Raw genomic sequence first — 21,964 nt, forward strand, 5'->3', positions numbered from 1 at the left:
AATTTCAGATGTGCTTGCAGACACAGACCATTACTGTGCCTGTCACACAACATTCCTGAGCACTGAACATATAACAGGAGTCATTTCAAAGCAACTTCAGCCTCGGCTCAATCCTTTAATGAACCATGAGCCAACCATGCTGTGTGAGGTAATTCAGTTTCAAACAATAATTTAAGGATCTCTGTAAGTCAGCACCACTTGTAATAGGTGCAGAGACTAAGCCAGTGCCTCAGAGAACACTGCACAGAATTGAGCTGAGGCAAGCAGGCTCCATGCTAACTCACAAAAATCCCTGAGCTGCGGGCCTTGTCCTTTCCACAGCACCTCCAGAAAGATGGAAATACAACCAAAAACACGTCCAAGAAGCACAGCTGTGAGCACCTCCCATTCAGCAGACCAAGTTCAAAACCAGATTCTGCTCTCAGAATGCATTAACAAAGCTCCAGTGCTCACTGAGCCAAGCTGTCTCTGCTAGGACAAAGTTAATACATTTTTCTATTAATTTTTATGATCTTGGAAGCAGAATCAGGTTAGAATTTCGTAGCCTATTATTGTAGTAAGACTCTTGCAAGCTGGTCACTGACTCTTCGAGTAACTACCTGCACAGGCTTAGCAGAACTGACTTCTTCCCACCACAGGTTTGCTGTGATTGCTCACAAGATTAAGTTCAGTTTGCTTATTTGCCTATATGGCCTTTAAAGAGCTAGGAACAAGCAGAACACACTAAAGCTGGTAACCACCCAGCTTTGAAAAACCTAGACCTCTGGAGATAAACAGCAGCTTCACACTTTGACAGCCTCTAAAAACTTACCGATGATAAATAGCAGCTACAAAATGGAGTTCTAATTTACCTGAAATATATGTAAGGCACTGTTTGAACAGACATTTACAGACTCACTAGCTTCTGCTCTACCAGTAAAAAGGTAACAAAGAGCAAGCAGAAAAAAAACACCACCTGTGAAAAACAACCATCATCATTAAAATACCTTGTTTTCTTTACATCACCGATGATGAGCCATCGGTAGAAAAAAAAGCTAAGCCTCCCATACTTTAAACACTCAACATACAATTGCTAACAAAAGAGCAGTGAACTGTAAAGGAATAGGAAAGCCACTGCTACACAAGCCTGTCAGCAGATGAAGGTGCTCTTCAAACATGCTACTTCTCCCTGACACAGCGTTGCTTGCAGGTCCCAACTACAGAACTCAAGAAAAAAAAAATTTACTTGGTGAAACTGAATCACAGTAACACCCTGACGATATATGCCACAAGCTTCAGAGAATGACACAGTTCAGTGACAAAAAAACGTTTTCATATATTGTTTCTGATTAAAGCTTTTGAGAAAGATTGTTGACATATTAAGAACACATACAATCCAACAGCTTCAACAGTACAAGGAAAAGCCCTACAACGGATCTGCAGGTGGAGTTTCCCAGGCTTCCATGGCATGTAACATTAGGCAACAACTACTGCAGCTCCACATATCTCTTGGCTAAAACCCAAACAAACCAACCTCAAACAAACAAAGACACCACCAAAAACAAAAGAGAGCAAAACACAATGAGGAAGAACCAAAAAGAGGGGGGAAAAAAAAGACAGACCATGAACTCACAAAATCCCAACCTAGATGACACATTCAAAAGCTGTAGCTACATCTTGGCATGAAGTTTAAAAAATAAGGTATTGTCAGATGTAAGAAAGCTGTTCTTACAGAAAAGAGGCAGGATTCTCATTGCTAGAAATTTTACTAATACAGAAATATGAACAAAATGTGGCAGAATGCCAGATGCAAATGCATAAATTATGTTCTTGGTTCGTTACTCAAAAAATTATCTCAGAGACACAATGAACTCAGGCAGAAAACCTAAAAACTTTTAAGGTCCTTGAATTTTCTTTATCAGATTAAGAACACTATTCACTGATTTAAGGCACAAAATTAATCAAGCCAGTGTGATTTTAACTATATCGTTGAAAAGTTGCAGAGTCTTAGAATAGTGTTCTGCAAATGTTATAATAAAATCAGAAACAAATATGTGACAAAAAAAAAAAAAGAAGGAAATTCAACGTTCTAGATATTAATTTGAACTCATGCTGTTTGGCAACAACTTTCTTTGGGAAGGAGGGAAGTCTCCCAGCAACGAGAGAAGCTCAACAGACAAGAGAACGGCACAGGACACCACTGCCATCGCATTTCCAGCAATACAGCCATACAATCTCAGAGCAAGGCTGGCCGCAATTCAGCACAGGCGTAAAGAAACTCAAGTCTCTCATCGGGACTGCAAAACACAACACTTTACAACACATACAGCAGAGAGGAGTTCCTGTTCATTCTCACATTGACTTGCTAAACCAATCACTTAACATCTCAAGTAACATCCCTCCTTCTCTGGTGACAAACCACTGTCACTGCCATTCTAAAGGGAAAAAAATAGCCACTAACACTCCTCTCTCACACTGTTAGACAAGACTTTTGTTTTCACAACTCCTGTTTCTGAAGAAACTTTCAAATCACAACACAACTAAAGGCTTGAGAACATACTTTCTCCATGTAGTTGAAATGACAAAAGCATTTGCTAATTTCTGCATAGATTATATTTAATTGAAGAGCTATCAATGTTAAGACCTTAATTTACAGTGTACACATGCCAAAGGATAGGCAACTTTGCAGGTCAGTCTAAGTTTAATCTTGAAGGTGATGAAATAAAACAGACCAAAAAAGTTCCTATTACTAAGTAACTATGAGGCTGGATGAAGAAAAAAGTGAACTGCTTTATGCATGCATGTTCTCAATCATGGTTGCTATGCTGGAATGTGATGCTTTTGCTGTCAAGATTACCACATTTGTCTGTCTTCCTCTTAAAGGAACAACTTAATTGCCTGTGCCAGCCAGGAGGAACCAGGAACTGACAGTACCATTGATGCACATGAGAAACTCCTACTGGTCTCCCTTATTTTATTATTTTTAACAATTCCTAGTCTGTGAAGTTGTGACAAAGCTGTGAGAATCAGAGACCTTAGGGTAACTTCCCAGAACCCTTTAGAAAACTGAGTTTGCGTACGGTACAATAAATGATCTTTCAGACACTACAGAAATGTTTCCACCTAGAGATGCAAAAGTCATTACTTAAGTATCAGGCTAAAAGTTTCTAGCAAAGACCATCAAAATCATCTTGGTGTGTTGATTATAAACTGTATTCCCCAAGTCCACAGATGTACTTCATTAGAGAGTAAAGGTATGGCAAGCCTCTGGCAAACACTACAGGTTTCCCAGAAGTCACCACAAAGACCATTTCTGAGAGACCACCTTGAAATAATGGAAACCAAGACTGAAGGCACTAGACAGAATGACAAGCAAACAGAGTTAACACATACCCTTGACTAAAACTGCAGTAATTTTGGTCACTACCACTGCTGATAGTAAAGCCTACCAACCCCCAGATTAAAGTATAGGCAAGAAAATGATGGGCCAAATCACTTCTTGGGATTATAGGTCCATGAAGTGGCAACGTTGGCACTTCTGAACTAGTAAAACAACTTACTGCTTCTACAGTGATTGGAGGGAGAAACCTGCTCAAGTTTTTATGAAGAAAGAATATGTTCTTATACTAACTTTTCCAACCAACAAATAAGCCATGAAAACCAAAACCAAACCCCATTCTGTGTTCCTGTTAACTGCTCAGCCCAACAAGGGGCATGGGGAGACCATGTTCTGCAGAAACACCCCAGTGAAACTCTGCAAGCTGCTGGGTTCAAGTATAGCTTTATGCTGCATGAAGCTCTTCTTTGCAGCAAGCAGTTCATCGTCTTCATACAAAACGCTTGTGGGTTTTATAAAACTAGAGCAGGTTGTCTTTCAAAGCAGTGTAATGAAATCTTGTGAATACTTACCTAATCTGAATAATTTGATTTAAGCCTGACAGTCAGTCAAATCTATTTAAAGAGCATTACTAAGTAAAAAAGCAGCAGAAAGTCATTGGCTTTGAACTGAGTACGGTTTAGTGATGGTGGAGGGCTGGAAATCTTTACCTGCTTGAGCTTAATGGGAATGTCTCTGCTTCTTCCTTGGCGGCTGGACAAGATGACCCTCGAGGGTCCCTTACAATCTGATGCATTCTATGGTTCTATGGCTCCTAACTGCCTGTGGGTACTTCTCTGCGATTACAAAGTCTTACCAGTCATTCTGCATCCTTTCTTGAAAGGAGGGTATCAGCTGATAAACACCTGTCTTCTGTGCAAACTTAAAACCATGTAGACTTTTGTTCAAAATAATGGAAAATGATGACACTTATGCCATAGCACTAGAAAGGGAGTAGGGTAGCCATGTATCGCAGCCTTTTCTGATTGAAAATAACATGCAGGACAATCTAGAAGTTTCTGGAGGAATGTACATCTTTTTAGAGAAGAATCTGTACAGACCCAATGTGGGATAATTGAGTAATAAAGGGCTTCTGTTCTAAGACAAACAATGACAAGATGAGGTCAGAACTAAAGATGCAATGACCACATGATTTACTTTGTGTGCAGCTTATTGCCAAAACACACTTCACTCCCCAGATAAAACTTTGACTCATATCAAAACATGGTATTAATAACCACTGATCTCAGCACATGCATTTGCTGTGGAGGTTACAGGGAATGTAGGTAAATGAGCCCCACAGCTTTGTGTCCTATTTCCAAAATCCTTGGAAAGCAGTTGCCCCCCTTTCTGTTATCTCAATAACTTTGAGAGTTGAAGAGGGAAGGACTAGATAAAAAATTAAGAAAGTCTTCCCAGCATGAAGTGAATTCAAACCGTTTCAAAACAATCTGCACTCTCTTCAGATCTCCATGGTTGCCCATCTCTTTAAGACTGCTGTTGCACGTGGTAATAAAAGCCTGTATCTTAATACACCTGGATTTCCAACGTTTTTATCCCAAGGTTTTGTATCACTTTCTACATAATATCTAAGTTTATTCTCCCTAGCCTGTATTTTAAAATCACCCTACTTATCCTTAGGCTTGTCACTGGACATTTCGCAAGGAGGAAGGGTGGAGTAAAACCAGCTTTTCATCCTGCTACATATGAAACTCATGTAGTTCAGACAAACAGAGACAACACAGCAGCTCCAAATATTACTCAAGTGCTCAAAAGGAGTTAAACATCAATAATCAATCCTGTCTAATACAGAAAATCACAACAAATAGGCACAGAGCAGTTGTAAACCATATGGCGAAATGGAAAGTTCTGCTTTGGATCTAATGCTCAGGCAGCCTTCTGCTGCTAGCTCCAAATCTTCATCCTGCTCTCCAAAGGGGAGCTACAAGATTAATTCAGTATTTGAAACATTTTCATTCCAAAATTCTGTATTTTATAGCCATTAGCTACTGAAACAAATCCCTCTGTTTCATTATACCTTGATTTCAGCAACAACCGAATGTGCGAGTGCGTACACATCCACAGAGAATAAAAAGCAGGTAAGCAAGAACTGGACCAAGTCTGGTGCTAAACTAAGTCCCTTAGCATCACGTCTGTGTCCTTCAAACACCTCCAAGGACAGGAATTCAACCACCTCACTGGAGAGCTTATTCTAGTGTTTGAGAACCCCTTCACTGAAGACCTTTCTTCTATTACTCAATCTAGATGTCCTCTGGTGCAACTTGAAGCTTCTCATCATATCTACCACCTGTTACTAGGGAGAAGAGATCAAACACCCACCTTGCTACAACCTCCTTTCAAGTAGTTGTAGAGAGTAAGGTGGTCTCCTCTCAGCCTCCTTTTCTCCTGACTAAACAACCCCAATTCCCCTAGCCAGTCCTCATAAAAACTATTCTCCAGACCCTTTGCCAGCTTCCTTGCCCTTCTCTAGGCCTGCTCCAGCACCTCAAGATCTCTCTTGTAGTGAGAGACCCAAATGTGAACACAGTATTCTAGACGTGGCCTCACCAGTGCCATGTACAAGAGGACAATTGCTTCTCTGGTCCTGCTGGTCACAATATTCCTGACACAAGCCAGGATGTTGTTGGCCGCCTAGGCCACCTAAGCACATTGTTGGCTCATGTTCAACCAGCTGTCAGTTAGCATCCCCAGTTCTTTCCCTACTGGGCAGCTTTCCAGCCACTCTTCCCCAAGCCTGTAGTGTTGCATAGGGCCATCGTGAGCCACGTTTAGCACTCTGTACTTGGACTTGCCTAATCTCACATAGTTGGTCTTGGCACATCAATCCAGCTTGTCCAGATCCCTCTGCAGAACCTTCCTACCCTCAAGCAGGTCAACACACCCTCCCAGCTTGGTGTCATCTGCAAATTTACTGAGGGTGCACTCGATCCCCTTGTTCAGATAAATTGATGGTGATATTAAAGAGAACTGTCTCAAACACACAGCCCTGGGGAACACCACTCATGATCAACAGCTGGAGCTAGAAGCTCCCTCTTTTCTCCTAGCTCAGAATGCTATTTGGTCTTAAAATAATAGTTATAACTTATTCTCAAATTATTAATTCACTCCATATTGTGTTTATACCACCATTACTACACATCAAGATGGCTTTTAACATTCATATTTTTGCCAAATAAGAAACCAAGGTGTGGAACTAAAGCACTGTAGAGAAACTTGTGCAAACAAAGCATAGGCAGAGAAACTAAAGAATGCATGAGCAGCAGTTTAAGATGCCTATGCTGGGTCCCATTATTAAATGCTTACACGATTTTCCCCTGCCTTTCTAAAACTGACAAGCAGGAGTACACTGTGGGACATTATAGATAACTACTTTTAAATAAAAATATAGAACCATGCATCCAGCATCCACAGCATGCTGATCATTCCTTTTTTTTTTTTTTTTTTAGGCAGTCATCTGTGCTGTATAGCTATAAATAACACTTCAGCAGAATCACAAGTATGCACATACATGCATACACCCAAGTTGAGATATTTGCTTAAGATCATTACTATTTAGTTTTAGAGGAATAAGCATAATTAACAAGAACAGGGAAAAGTAATTTTTGCTTCATTTGGCTTTGTAAGCAGAATCATTCTCCTCACAAAACCCACTGAAGACTTCAGAACTTGAGTAGGAAAAACACATGCACATACCACAGGAAAAAGCTTACTGAAATAAAACATCCCATATCCAACATCAGTTAATAGCTCAAGGAAAGAGTAAACCCAGCAGGTTGGGGAAAACATACCATGATGCTCTACACCTCACCAACAACCTGGAAGAGATGAGCAGGGAAAATAGATTTCTTCTTTTCTATACAACTACTCCACCACAAGAAAACATCCAATCAATGTCAGTAGGGAAATTACAGAGGAAGAGACTGTCACTGCAAGCTGCTGAGGTTTGGGTTTTGCTCATTAGTTGGTTTTGGTTTTTTCCTTCCTTTTTAAATTGGAAGCAAATAGACATGACCAAACCTTAAGACCAGACCTGGCCTTGTGGGACATTGCTGGCTGAGCTGATAGCCATGGACATTCTCTCTCCTCAGCTGAAGCTCAAACCCACCCCAAAAATCTCATGAAGTAGTACTTTTGCAGGGTGTGTGTTTTAAAGAAGAGAATAATGATGAATGAATGCACAGTATCCATGAGCTCACAGCTAAACATCAAATACAGGCCAAATCACATCATGATTCCTGCAAATATAGGAAAGGAGCCCTTGAGTATCAGAACTTGCAGCTACCTCCATTAGCTGAAATTTTACTGTCATTGAGAAAGCCTTTACAAATAGACAGGTACTTAGCTGGTATTGTTCTGGTACATCTGAAAGCTGTAACAGAATAAATATTAAAAAAAGGGTCTTTTTTTGTGCTACCAAGAAGCTGTGAAAAAAGCTTTCAAATCCAACTCAACCTATCATATGAGAGAAATTTGGAGTAGATGGCTAAACCAGGCAAAGGATACTTTGATTTTCATATGCAGTGTATTTGTCAGAAATACATTTTAGAAACTAAAACATTACAGCACAGTAAACACAGGTGAAACTTTCTTATATGCAAAGCACACTGTATCCTATAAACAAGTTTTGTGAAACACAGATCATTTATTTTACATTACAACTACAAGTAAGGTGAAGCCACAAGATTTGCACATGACCTTTCACAATACTCTGGCCTCTTTGAATTCAAAGTCTGAACTCAAACTTCTAAATTACAATTCAAAGAGACTGTTTACCATAAGGAACTATTTCCATACTGATTTAAGAAACTTAGGTAACTCTTTCCTTACAGATTTCAGTCCCTTAAAGTCCTGGAATCTGCTGCAAAAAGCTACTTGTTCATTCTGTAAAATGCAGAAACAATAATACAATTGCCTTGTATCAAAACCAGGCTTATAGAGATGATGTTATTGTTTTTATTCAGAAAGGTTATTTTATCTTCACCAGAAGAGTACTGTGAAACTACCAAACGCAAAAGGGATCATTTTGTGTCCTGCTGTGGCCTGGAGAGATCCACAAAGCATGAAAGAGACTCTTGTTAAGTACAAGCAGGCTCTGTCCTAATGGGTCACAGAAGCAGAAGCTGTGCAAATGCAGTATAATACAAGCTGAACAGACAAGTTGAGTGCTGGGGTAAGAAAAAGAAGAGTGATGTCAACAGCTTTGATTTAGTTTTTTTCTCTGCCTGGCGATGAAATAGCTCTGAGTGGCACCAGAAGCTCCCTACAGAAAAAAACAGGAAATGCTCAAGAGGAGGTATGTACCAGGAAAGGGGCTTTTCCAAATTATTTGAAGGTTGCTCATTGGCACAAAAAGAGCAAGAAGAAGTAGTTCACAAGAGTTCATCTTGTTTTGCAGCTAGAAAAAGCTTGGTAAGTAGGAAGCTTAAACAAAATTCTGTGGGTGCTCAGGGAAGTTATGTTTTAACCAACCGGTACATGTGGAGAGGAAAACACTCCTAATAAAACATTTTGTTATTGTTCTAGTTATTTTAAAACTGAATGAAAAAGACCAAGTTTGAGGGGATGTGCACATGCCTCTACATACAAAAGTGAGCACTGCAAAGTACCCAGCCGACAACAAACATTAAAGCCACTAAGCTCATTATTGAAAAAGCAGCTAGAGAAAATAGCAGCCTGGCTCCACAATAGGATTTCAGCCTGGACTGTAAATAAAAGGATGCTTACTTTACTTTCTTCCAGCAATAGTTCAACTGTTTCAATGCTGCTGTGTGTCTGAAGTCTACTGAAAACAAGCAGCTACTCCTGTTACTCTCCCCAGTCTGATCCTGCATCAATGGCTGAAACCAATTAAGAAACTTAAGACAACATGCTTCTGGCAGAAACCCTTCCAGTAGTGACTCCCTGGGGTGCTATACGGTTAAGCACAAAGGATTACACAGCTTCTGGCTTAGTCCAGCCCAGAACACAAGAAATTTAGAAAGTACAGCATCCTAAACTGGTATTCTGTGTACTTGTTTTTTGGGTTTGTTTTTTTTTTAAGTTCTGCAGAGAGAAGTACCCAGACTAAATGGACATGTCTCATTCCTTCAGGCAGTGCCCTGGGAAACAGGGCTGGAGGTAGAGCACAGAGAAGCTTTGGGGAGAAGTCTCAGACAAGAGATGAACAGCAGCTCTAGGGGTTCTTCCACTTCATGGCACACAACAGGGGAAGTAACGCGATCTCAGGATGACATCACTTATGTAAGTATTTGGTTTCTAGCTGTGCCATGTAGCCCTGTCCTGCCTAAGAAGGTACCACGGGTGGGGAGGGTTCCAGTGACTGCAGAGTATGACTAGCCTTAGACATGGCACAAAATTTCCAATAGGCATTTTGGGCTACCAAATGGCTGACTGGCTGGAAAGCAGAGATATAGCAGGCAATATTAAAGTTGCAGACAAGCTTAGCTCTACTTTGTTTTCTCTGGTTCTCTGAAATTTTCTCTTTTTAAAAAGCCTTAAATTACTAGTACTTTTATTTAAATAGTTCAGGGTTTTTGATGTTAATATCCTTTCAAGTCTTTTGGGAGCTCACCAGAGGAGTTAGACACATCACCTCAAACCTATAGACTCCATATCCTGCCACTGCAATCCAAGATGGTTTCTGAAATTTCTCCCCATTGCCCCAGTCTGGATTACACTGCCTCACACACATCACCTGGAGGTGGTCAGAGGACAAAGATTTCACCTCCAGTTGCACAAGAGTCACAAACCACATGTTACCCACACCTTCTCTTGCCAAATCCTGTTAGGACAAGACAATGAAATTGCTTCAGGCTCGCGTCTTTGAGCATCGTAATGCTGTACGACTTAACTTGTTTTCTCCAGAATTCCCCACACAACATGCTGATGACACAAAAAGCTGCTGAAAGGATGCAACTCTTGCATCTGACAGAATAGGGTCTGAGGAAGATTAGTAACTCAATACAGAAACAGATGCACATCTAGAACACGAACATGGCAGTAAAAGATCCAAACCAAATACTGTCCTGTTTAAAAGTCCCCTCCCTAAGAATAATCAGCCTTCAAGGAATGGCCACATGACAACTGGGAAAGCAACATCTGTAAAAGCTATCCTTATCAAGAAAGGTTACCACACAGTGCTATTTTCAGTCACCTCGTTACACTGCAATAAATGCTTTGTTGAGAAATCAGTTACAAAATTTTCCTTCAACACTAGAAGAATGCATTCAGACACACAGTTACTATTATTATCATCCATTGCTTAACCAGCATTACAACATGTAACACTTCCTTACACACACCTGTAAGAGGGACAGGAAAAAATAAGAATATTTTATCCAGATTAAGAGTCTGTACATCCTTCCTTTGTGGTTAGGAAAATAAATCACATGTCTGTATGTCACATGTGAAACCAAGTGGCTAACTTGGTTAAGTCTTAAATCTCCAGTCAATCGGGACTGAAGACACACCATCTGAAGGCTAACCTGCTCTGATCTTGAGTCAAAACATGCAGGGTAAGATGCATTTTCTTTTTTAGACTAGAAAGAAGTTTTTCTAGCTTTTTTAGCATTATAATTTTTACCCAATCCCTCTAAATTCTCCAGTTCCAATATACTCTGATGACCCAGGTACTTACCAATTAAGACAGCAATAGTAATGTATATCCTTTTGCAAAAGAGTACATGAGAAACTTAGTGAAACCTTGTGGAATTGATTACATCAGTTAAGACTATAATTGTGCTCCAAAACATAAGAACTTGAAAATATGCAAATGAAAAATGGATGAAATTAAGGACTCTCCACACTACTCTTTGGAAGAAGTAAATCTGTCTCTCAGCTTACAGCTGTGACAACTCCCAGAAGAAACAGCAACTGATTAGCATCACTTGGCTCTTGGTGGAGTCAAAACCTGTCGTACTGCAAAAACTTCCTACAAATGCATTTGTTCCAGCTCTCTTCATTTTGCTTCTTGATTACAAAAAACCCTCTTCTTCTTGAGTAAAAAATAACTATTCAGAAGGGTAGTATGAGCATAATTTTCTCTAATGTCTTGCTTTGACTATACCCTATTATTCCCCATTCCCATGGCACATTGGTGTCTCTGCATTTGCTTCCAAGGGCCCTCAGATCTTGCCTAATATTGACTTTCCCAGTAGTAAGTGCATTATTAAATCCTGCCCCCAGAGCTGCCAGTGCCAGCCTTTACCAGACGTTTGTTACATTACAAAGCAAGTGCTTCAGTTTTCCCTCCCTCAGAGAAGATGGAAACGTACCAAAAACATCTACAAAAATATCTGGTTATCCTCCAAATCTCTCTTTTCCTGCCAAGCACAGAGAAGCTCAGCAGTAAGGCAACAGGTGTGCCAAAACCATTGTTCATCATGACAGCCACCACAGTCTGTTTCCTTCTCTCCTCTGGCTCTGTGTCATGTTTTTCCCCTTAGACAGGGAGCTCTCTAACCCATATGTTTGGGTTTTTAAGACACCCAAAACTCTGAGAATGCTGCAGTAATCTATAGGTGTAACTACATTACAAATTAACTTGAAAACACATAAACCTCTCTATGCTTGCCACAGAGTATCCAATTGTCAAAGAAAAGGTTTCTCAAACTGCTAGTTTAAAAACTGGGGGGACAATGACACAAAATAAATTAAAAAAAAAATTAAAAGGGGGGAAAAAAAGCTAATGCTTATTTAATTCCCATCTAATACAATGGATTAGAAAAAGGACCTATCCCCTTACAAGAACAGGCAACATCTGTGAGTGACCTTATGTGAACAAACAATGAATCCAAAACCTCAGGGCCACCAGAGCAGGTTAGAAGGCTTTCCCCTCTCTACCCAAGTTGTCCATGGTGGGCAGTTAATACCTCTGCTTTTTTGGCTCACAGAAGTAAATTCAGCTTATGTAATTAGCACTTTGGGGAGAATGGGAAGAAGGGAACAGAGGGGCTTGCTTTATTTCCTAGTGGTTTAGTGACTTGAATAAACTTATCAAGAAGTTATAGCCAGCACAAGGAGAGCAGGATCTCCTCTTTCAAGTGTGGATCAGCTGAGCTCTACCTTGGCAGACTACAATCACTATCTCAGGCATCCTAAAACACAACAGGATTACAGAGAAATTATTCTAAAAAAAAGTTTATTATACTAAACGATGAGCAGAGGAAATTACACACAGATTTCCCTCCCACACCCCTTCTGATGAGAAACTCCAGAGGCAGATTTATCATTTTGTAGAATTAAAACCTCTGCCTATTATCACACCAAACAGACAAAAATAGTCTGTGTGGTTGTCTTTTTTGTTTAATTATTATTTTATTTTTATTATTATTATTTAAACAAAGATGTACTCCACACTAAACTGAAGCAGTGAGAAGTATAGAATAACAGTGTTAGACTTCCAAACTTCACAGTGTATTTTGGAAACAAGAAGCTTTACAAAGGGCAGGGGAATCAGGAAACCAGCCACAGCCAAGCTGACTTTCACAAATTAAAACAATAGAAAAGCTTGACATATATTTAATATCTTGCTTCATCATCAATCTTCTAACAGAATTCAACAAGTAGAAGGAAGCAAAACCACATCTAAATTATCAAACAAAATCAACCTTGAAACAAAAACAGTCCTGAGAACTTCTGACTAGGTAATAGTTAATGCTATAATGCAACATGGATGGGAAATGAACTGCCAGCATACCTTCCAGCTGTGACATACTTTAAGGGGAGAAGAGATTCTGACTGGTTTCATCTACAAATTTAACGTGAATGCTATTACTCAGAAGCTATGGCACAGTGAACAAGAGGCAGCTTATGGCTTAGAAAGTGCATTTCACATAGATAGCAGAACATAAATAAAATGCACAGATTCTAAACACAATTTGATATCAGGACTAGAATACTGAAATGTAAGCTGTTAAATTCAAGCAATCCTCTTTCTTTGCATATTAGAAACAAAGACAATTCATATGAAAGAAGTATTTTTCTAACTTTCAATACCACATATGAGATCATTCCTGTGATAACTTGGATTCAATGAAAATAAAAGTTATGTCAGAGCAGTGGCAAAACTGAACTAAAATAACAGATTTTAAAATTAGAAATATCTACCTTCAGAAACCTCTTTCTATTGCATGAACTCCACACTGGTATTGCAACAAAACCAAGAGATCAGAGCAGGTTGGGAAAACTCTCACAGGACTTGCTGCTAGAGTAACTGCTATGAGTAATACTTGCATGGAAAAAAAATATCTAAGGGAGGAGGAAAGCGCTAGAATAGTGTGGGAGGGGAAAACCTGCTGTTTCAAACAATAGGAAGCTGTTAAAACAAAAAAACAAGGGCCTCCGCACAGGAAAGTCTCATTTGAAAAGGTTGCCCCCGCTACCACCTACCAGGCAGGCAGCTCTGACAACAGAGATAAGGCCAGAGGCCCGGCCCCACTTATCAACAATTCTTTTTGGAAACAGGGCCAGGCAAGAGGGAAAGGTGGTTTTCAAAACCTTTTTATAAAAGACACCAGCTTGGGGGCCAGAGGAAGGGGAGATAGCACTCCATAGGGTGACTTCGTTTTACAGCAACAGTCTGTCTGTGGAAGGCAGGCGTCACAAGTGAATTGGTGAGGCTCCTGCAAAACTATTTTGTTAAACCTGAAAGATGTTTTCTGTAGGAGGGGCTGATAACCAGGAGTGACATGTGGTGATTTAATGGGGAGGGGGAACCCCACCAAAACAAAACACCAACAAAAAACCCTCACAGACTTATAGAGTCACAGTTGCAATGCAAATTTAAAAGCAGTTTTTCACAGAGCAACTATAGCAGGACAATTCCTGGAACCATCCCGCACAGTTCAAAGCTAGTGATATCAATCAAGGAAAAAAGAAGTTTGTTCAGAAAAACAACTTCCTATCCCCAAAACTTCCTATAAGATCAGGGGTTTTTAGTCTGAGAAACAGCATTATTACATGAATATTCCCAGACCTCTTACAGTATAGCTCCAGGATACTAGTGCCATTCCCATTCAGCATCAATCTGATCTTCTAACGTGGTCACATTCATAGCAGAGACAGGGAGGGTTACTGTATATCCAAGACCAAAATAACTTCTTTAAAGAAAACTTTGCTTATATTACAAAAAACAATTCACACCATTGTCTTTCTGTCCTAGCACAATATAATGCTAACAAACAGAATCTGGCTGAAATAAAACAACATTCTGGACCATACAAGGTACTGAAGATACTATCCCCCCTGGGACCACTTACCTAATAGAAACGAACAATACAAAAAGGAAGCAGTTGAAATACAATTAAATTGGTTTGCCTTATGAACAATCCAGTCTTGCTGGACAGAAGGGACTGAGCCAAGTTTTATCTACGTCTTTCCACAATTACAGAAGCAGCACAGCATTCTAAAGCAGTGTTTTACCCCATGATGCAGCTAGATATTTCAAATACAAAATTTCTGAAGTGTATTAATTGTGGCATAATTGTGAACAAAACCCAGCACAATATTCAGTAACCATGCTGGGCTCAAAACCTGTTCCACAGCTATGTGTGGTTAAAACAACATGTTAGCTCTGAAGCACTCTTCCCTCAAACAGCTTGTTTCAAGGAAGTCAAGCTTTTTAAAAGAACAGTTTGCAACATCAACACAGACCTTTTCCAGGCAAAAGCAGTATGCCAATTCTCATTTTTATAACATACAAAGAGTGACCAAGTCTTCCAGGCATCTGACACCATTACTCGGGTCTGCAAGTTTTCTTTCAAATATCTGTACAGGTCATACCAAGTGTTAGCATTTGCTCAAGTGGCATTATTTCCATGGCTCAATGACCTCAGGTTGGTAAACACCATTTGCAGTGAAAACTAGTCTCTATGCTCCCTTCCTCCTCCTTGTTCCATAGGATGAAGCATTTGTCTTTCATTCTCAGACATAAAGGCCACATTAAATTAGCAATACCAAGAATTTCACAGTACAGATGTTTACAAATTCCCATCTGTGCCCTCCGGTTTCTGTCATTTGAGAACTCTTCCTCAGATTTTTGCTGAAATACTTCAAGTGACCACACATACTTGAGTGATAGAAGTACAGATCAAATTGTGGACATTTTCAAATACCTGCTTTGACACCAGTCAGAGTGACTTTTACACAGTCACACAGCATGTGGATAGTGGAGACTAACAGTTAACCTGTTATCCAATTCTTCAATACTTCCCTGTGTGAAGGAAGCATAACCATTATTTTTAGAAGCCCTCTTTAGATTAGATGTGTTTCTATCACACAAAATTAAACTTTTAAAAGTCACAGGGCAGCAAAGGACAGGTGTTTTACTACTTAAATCCCTCTGCATGCAACAAAGTAAGATTTCACTCCCCACTGCTCACAGTCAAACGGTTCAGACAGTAAGCAGTGATTCATGCCTCAAACAGGAAGCAAGGGGACACATCCCCTGGAGGGGACACATCCCCTGGAGGGGACACCAGCTAAGCAACTGACTCACTGCAATCAAACCAAGAAAGAATTCAGAACAATTATCACATTTCTGTACAGGGAAAACAAATAAATTAATAAATAAATCCCACAACACAAATAAGAGCATTTCCACTCTTCTAACATACCACCTAAATTAGGACAGCACAACAACCCTCAAACAGCTCTGGTCATGCACTGCAGGCCCTGAGGGCTACTAGGACCTGATAGCAATGCTAGCAATTATAGTCAACCACATAGCTACCTCAGACTGAAGTGAAGCAGGAAAACCAGGCAAGATAAACAGAAACAAGCCAGAATTTCCTTCTCTCCCTTCCTTGCTTTTCTGCTTTGATTCAGAGATCAGCAATCTGAGAAGCCAATGTATCTGCAGACAACCCTATCCATTAGAAGCATGTATGCCTATAGCATATACTCACAGCTGGAAATATAAAGAGAGACTAAGAAAATTACAAAAGCATAAGTTTAAAAAAGATAAATTAAGAAGCAAAGTATAGATGACAGAGAGCTGCAATAACCATTCCTTCAATACTGAAAACAGTTTTTTTCCCCAATGTCTGCAGTCATATGATTTCAGCTTCCTTCTGTTGTTGCAGATCATATAGCTTCCTACCCAGCAAAGGCTATGCTAGCCCTTCTCTTCACCCTCAAATAATTTTCCACCAGAACACTCCTACTCACAGAGCTGTAAATGTCAGCACATTTAGTGTATCTTAAGTACTGTAAGTTTGTCTACATGAAGAAGTTTTTCAGGAATATGTGCTACAGATTGAAGGTGTAGTTTCTTGACTGCCTTCAACAAAGAGGCTGGTTGCACAAGTTCCCTCCTATCTTTCACAGATCACTCATTTCTGTTTTCATCTGATGCTCTATTTTGCAAATGGCTTCATCATAAACTGCACGATTAAAACAACCTGGGTTAAAAATAACCAGGAAATAAAACTATGAAGGGGCCTGTTTTTATCATTCCAAATACTCAGAATACAGAGCAGTCCCACAGTAAGCAGTTTTAACTGGCAGAACACAAGGCAACAAACTAGAAGGAGGAAAGGAGCAGAGAAATTGGAGTTGCAACACTGAAGCCAAGATACCATGTAAATGCACCAGATCCTTACATGGATAACTTAATAGCATTTTATTAATCAACTCTGCCAACCTGGCAGCTGCTACTAGGGTGGATCTGTTCAACATCACATACCCCTTCTGCTTCCCCTATGCCAACATTGGGCAGTTGGCAAAATGAGCTAGTATAGAGTGGCAAGTCAGCAAAAAAGAGTTCTTACCAACATAACTAACATATAAAGGGTTATCTTAATCATCAAAAAAGCAGGCCTGGTGAGCAATGCCTTCTCAACAGTGGCCTGAAGTTTACATTCTCATAGCCAGATTACAAAAGTGCCTCTCCATCTGCAGGCAGATGTCTGTGTGGCAACCAGTAACATGGGCTAAAGGTGTGGTTTTATTTAACTGTGGGAAACATACGACTGCAGAAGTCTGTTTACTTTCCCTAGCCTTATGCTCCCACTGCTTCCGAGTATTGCATTGAGCTGCGAGCCAGTTGCATGAGCCACTTCAACTGAGAACAGTCACTCCACATGGCAGAGCAAGACGCAGCTGGAGCACCCAGCCCTTTTCTGATTAAGTGAAACAGCATTAGGTTAACATCATGCTGCACTCCAGGAATAACCAGTTCAAAGTAAGTGCTGCAAATTAAACTCCCTGGTTGATCTTTTTAATAGCCTTTTTAAGTAACTGCATTCTTCTAAGACAGGTTTTTAATTTACAGTATATATATCCCTTGGACCTTTAAGACTTCTAAAATTTTGTTCCCTTCATGGAAAACTTTTGAGGACAAAAAGGTTAATTCTGTGAAACGGATACAAAACAGTGACCATCAACAATTTCTTTTCTGGGAGGTGGGGAGGGTCAACCCCATAGAGGACATGTTGAGAAACAGAACCTCATATTCCCACATCAGCAGTGCAGAGGAGGGAAGAAAGCCAACAACAAAATTTAACAACAGACTAACAAACTTTAGGGCAATGTGCTCAAATACATTAAGCAAATGCATACGCTGTACCCAACTGACCTCCTCCACATGGCAAGACAACTGTTTAAATATTGTTTAGGCAGGGAAAAAGCACAGCACAATCTTGATTTTGCTTTACTGACATAGCTTGCTTTGGTAGGGTGGGCAAAGCCTTAAAGCCAAACAAACCCACACAATGAAAACAGATAAAAATCAATACTGCTTTCTCCATTACCATCTGTATTGTTCTTACATATAAAAAAAAACCAGGTTACCTAGAGATAATGCTAGTAGCTTTTAAATTATGAGTAAAAAGCACGTCCTTGCCATTTTTCTAAAGAATAACCAGAACAGAGAATCAGAAATACTTTTCAAGACTATTCAGAGATTTGCTAAGGTAAGGCCAAAGTTTTTACACTCTCCTCCACCTTACTACAGCCTCCCCTTCCCATCTTTACACAATTGTTTCCAATATGGCAATGCAAGCATTTGTGGGGCCACAGAGACACCTGGCCAGGGTAAACAGCAACTGGCGGAAAGAGAGGCCCAGGTAGTTTGAAGTCAGATCTGTTCCTCAATCTGTTCCCTCAATAAGCCCTACAACTATTTTTTGCATCAAGTGCCTCAAGGTGGTAGTACCAGCTAAATTATTTGAGAAGCCACGGCCTATGGTCTGAACGAAAATCTAAACTAGCTTTAAAAATAGTATTAGGAGCCATGAAGTGGAAAAGATTTCTTGGTGTATAAAGGACAGTCCTTGGCTATCAGATAATTCCATTTCCAAACCTTATGGTTTGAAAAATTAATCTGTCCCATTTACAGCTTGCGGAGTAAAAACAGTTTGTGTACACAAACAGTTTGTATGCACAGTCAGTATTTTCCATTTAATTGAAAAGAGCTATCCATCTTCTTTTTTACACTTAGGTACCTCAAGGCAGAGCCCTCCTCATCACAAGCAGTGTTCCTTCTGGCAGACAACTCCAAACATAAAAAGAAATACTGGGAGAAAACAAAGCATTAGGAACCTGAGCACATAATTACAACAATATCCTGCTAGTACTTTAACTTTCTACATCTAGGAATTCTAACCCAGTGCTTTAAACTAGTTTACATGTAGTAGTGGCAGGTCTAGGAGTCCACAAAACAGTCAGGGTTTAAAAGTTACCAGACACATACAGCAATCAAAATACTTCTCTCTACCAAAGAGATACCCCATAATACCACAAATAACCTGTATTTCTTGTTGCTGCTACACTCTGAAAACCAAAACAAAACCAAGAAAAGCAATTCTACTGTATAATTATTTCCAGTGACTACAAAACACAATGCACTGTAGTTAATCCATCCTGATATTTGTGATCTACACCTCAGTATGCAGACCAGACCCAAAAGAATGTTTTGTAAATGTCCTATCAAAACTGAGAGGAGAGAAGGTCTTCCTGAGTACAAGAAAGACACCAGGTTATATATGTCTGTTAATCAAATGAAGCACTACATTTGATTACTTGGTCAAAGCATGAGATTATTCTCTGAATGGGATGCCATTCCACGGCCAAAGCCAACACCTGTGAGGATGAGGTGGACACACACACACTGTTTATACCCTGAAGGGCATGGCAAAAAAAAAATTAAACTGTTTCCCTGTAGGAAGAGGAATTTCCTGTGGTTTAAATATGATGCTGTGACATTCAGAAATTAATTGACAGTTGGACTAAACTGGAAATCAGAAAATAACTTTTCCTGTGTAAAGCATGCACATGGCATTGGACAAGCATAACTGGAGTGATAAATGCATATCCACTTTTCCCACTGTCATCAAGACCTTACATAATTTTATGGCCCTAAACTATGGCACCTACTCTATAAGCCTTGATACATCAGAATCTTAGCAATGCACTATTTAAAAACAATTCATAAAAGTAAATCCTCTAGGAAAATCTGCCACTAGAAAAAAAGAGATGTAACAGCATTTCTTAAGCTACCTCTCTTTCCACCTCAAAATGTTTCCTAATCATTTCATTAGAACAGCCACTATTTCATATAGCTGCATAAACCTGCAAAACCTTTTGTATATGCTCAAAATCCAGTGACTTTTTCAACAGCATATACGACAACACATTATGAGGGTTATTGTTTGTTTCACAACCAGTGAAATGGAATTGGCTTAAGATGCTAAAATATCATAAAGGATGGTAAGAAACAGAGGATGAGTTCCAGAAGAAACAAGTAGCCACTTGCCAAAAATCCTTGGACAATAACATCCGTCACAGTAATAGGTGCTGAAACAAAAAAAAAAAAATACTTAGCAGTTAAAGAGATTTTCAGGTAGAAAAGTAATTGACCAGATTTCACCCTGCAGCCTAATCCTGCTATGTCCTGGATTACTTGTTCACCTTAGTTTAGAGCCTAAAGCCGCATCACCCCTCCTTTGGGCTCCATATCTGCTTCAGACAAAACACAGGTACCCTCTGCAGTAGTGTGCAAAAAAATAGTACTAATTAAACACTATAATAATATGACTTTCACTCAGAGGTTCATCTCCCTCAAATGTGAGGCACATTCGAGTATACATTAATATATCTAAAGAATCCATTGGTCTTAAACCACGCTAGATTAACATCCCCTGTCCCTTTAAAAAGTCTGCTGTTACTCTAAGTTAATTGGGATGATGCCTATTCCAGGACAAAGGCTGTTATGGCACACTTATCCATGCAGGATGCCCACTACCAAGAGTAATACAGAACGCCAAGCAGCTAAATTTAGAGAGCAAAAATATCATCCACTGCATACTGATTAGACTGAAATGCTATCAAGGCAAAAGACAAAAAGAGACCGGTGGAAAGATGAATTCATAGGTGTGTATTCAAAACTAAAAATAGCACACATGATAACAAATACATACAGACATACATAAAAGTATTTTTCTTTGTTTTAATGTGGATTTACTCCACAACCCTGCTCTATAGATTTAGATTAAATGTGTTTTGGAATCTAGTGTGGTAGAGATGGGCTTTCCAATTCAAGATTTCAAAGAGAAGTCTTAGTCTACATTTTAAGCATAAGGATACCAAAGAGACCTTCCTGAAGTCTGTTCAGTCAGTACTGAAGCCTAATAAATCCTTGCCTTACTTTGTTACATCCTCTGCTACCACGTAAGTGACAGATGCCCTCCTGCCAACTTTCTCATCCTATAATAATTCCCTTGAGTAGGGAATTTTCTCCATTATGTGTTTCTGCCTATGTTAACTTATCTGGTGAAAAGTGAACACATTAGGCCAGAAATTAGAACTACAAATATAAAAGTCCATTTGTATAGAGATTAAGTTAATGGCCAAATAAAGGTTTCAGTGTCTCCACTACCCTTACTGAAAACAAAACTAAAACACCAAAACCCACAACCAAAGCCATAATCAATACTTTTCCTTTTATTCACCAGAACTAGCAAATGCAGTTCCCATGGATGAAGATTTAAGTGGCATAAATTCTACACGGACATGCAGATTCCCACCTTAATGGGCAAAGGGCACGGTCATTACTCCTCTCTATATAGGTGAGTTTCCATTAGCAAAGGGGAAAGCAGCTGTATGACACCTTACAGCCCTCCTGTATAAACAAATTCCATGTAATAAACTGCCTTGATTACCCAAGTATCAGGAGTTAAATTTAACAAAGCACCTTCTACCAAGGACAGAAGGTGCACAGCAAAATTCATCACCACGAGAAACAGAAACAACTGAAGCGTATCTGGTGCGCATTTACTATCTCACAAACAGTTCAAACAAGTAATTACAGATGAAGCTTATAACATTATGCATGTTCATTCGAAAAAAAGCTAAAAATTATGCTTGCAAATAATTAAAGACCCTACACGGAAGACATTTTTCCTGCCGAGTTGGCTGAAGGAGAAAACCTTTCATTCGCTTTATAAGGCAGCCAGCACAACGAGAAATAACCCGACACCTGCTGCAGCGGAGCCGCATCGAGAAGTCTTTCCCGCCCCTCCCGGCGCCAGGCTTCAGCTGCACCTAGGACGCCGTATCCAGCCGCCGCTGCCCATCCCGCCGCGCTCTCCT

The 21,964-nt window shown here is 39.7% G+C and overlaps 1 protein-coding gene and 1 long non-coding RNA gene across 8 annotated transcripts in view; one reads left to right on the forward strand and one right to left on the reverse strand.

The window, feature by feature from the left end:
• The window catches only part of USP54 (ubiquitin specific peptidase 54), a 94,715-nt gene that overhangs the window by 49,786 nt on the left and 22,965 nt on the right, over positions 1–21,964 (reverse strand). Inside the window, exon 1 of one of the 7 annotated variants that reach the window (XM_068139810.1) lies at positions 21,852–21,912. The exons of the other annotated variants lie outside the window; for them this stretch is intronic. The gene's annotated coding sequence lies outside the window, so the exon portion shown is untranslated. Of the gene's footprint in view, positions 1–21,851; positions 21,913–21,964 lie in introns of those variants that run through there. 7 annotated transcript variants of the gene reach the window in all.
• LOC137441876 (uncharacterized) lies at positions 10,829–21,926 on the forward strand. The gene is made up of 3 exons (XR_010987506.1): positions 10,829–10,890; positions 17,374–17,558; positions 21,328–21,926. It is a non-coding gene; the product is annotated as an uncharacterized lncRNA (long non-coding RNA).

Source organism: Melanerpes formicivorus, unplaced genomic scaffold (genome assembly GCF_026170545.1).
Source record: "Melanerpes formicivorus ecotype bairdi unplaced genomic scaffold, bMelFor1.0.p_v2 SCAF_6, whole genome shotgun sequence".
Classification (NCBI taxonomy): domain Eukaryota; kingdom Metazoa; phylum Chordata; class Aves; order Piciformes; family Picidae; genus Melanerpes; species Melanerpes formicivorus.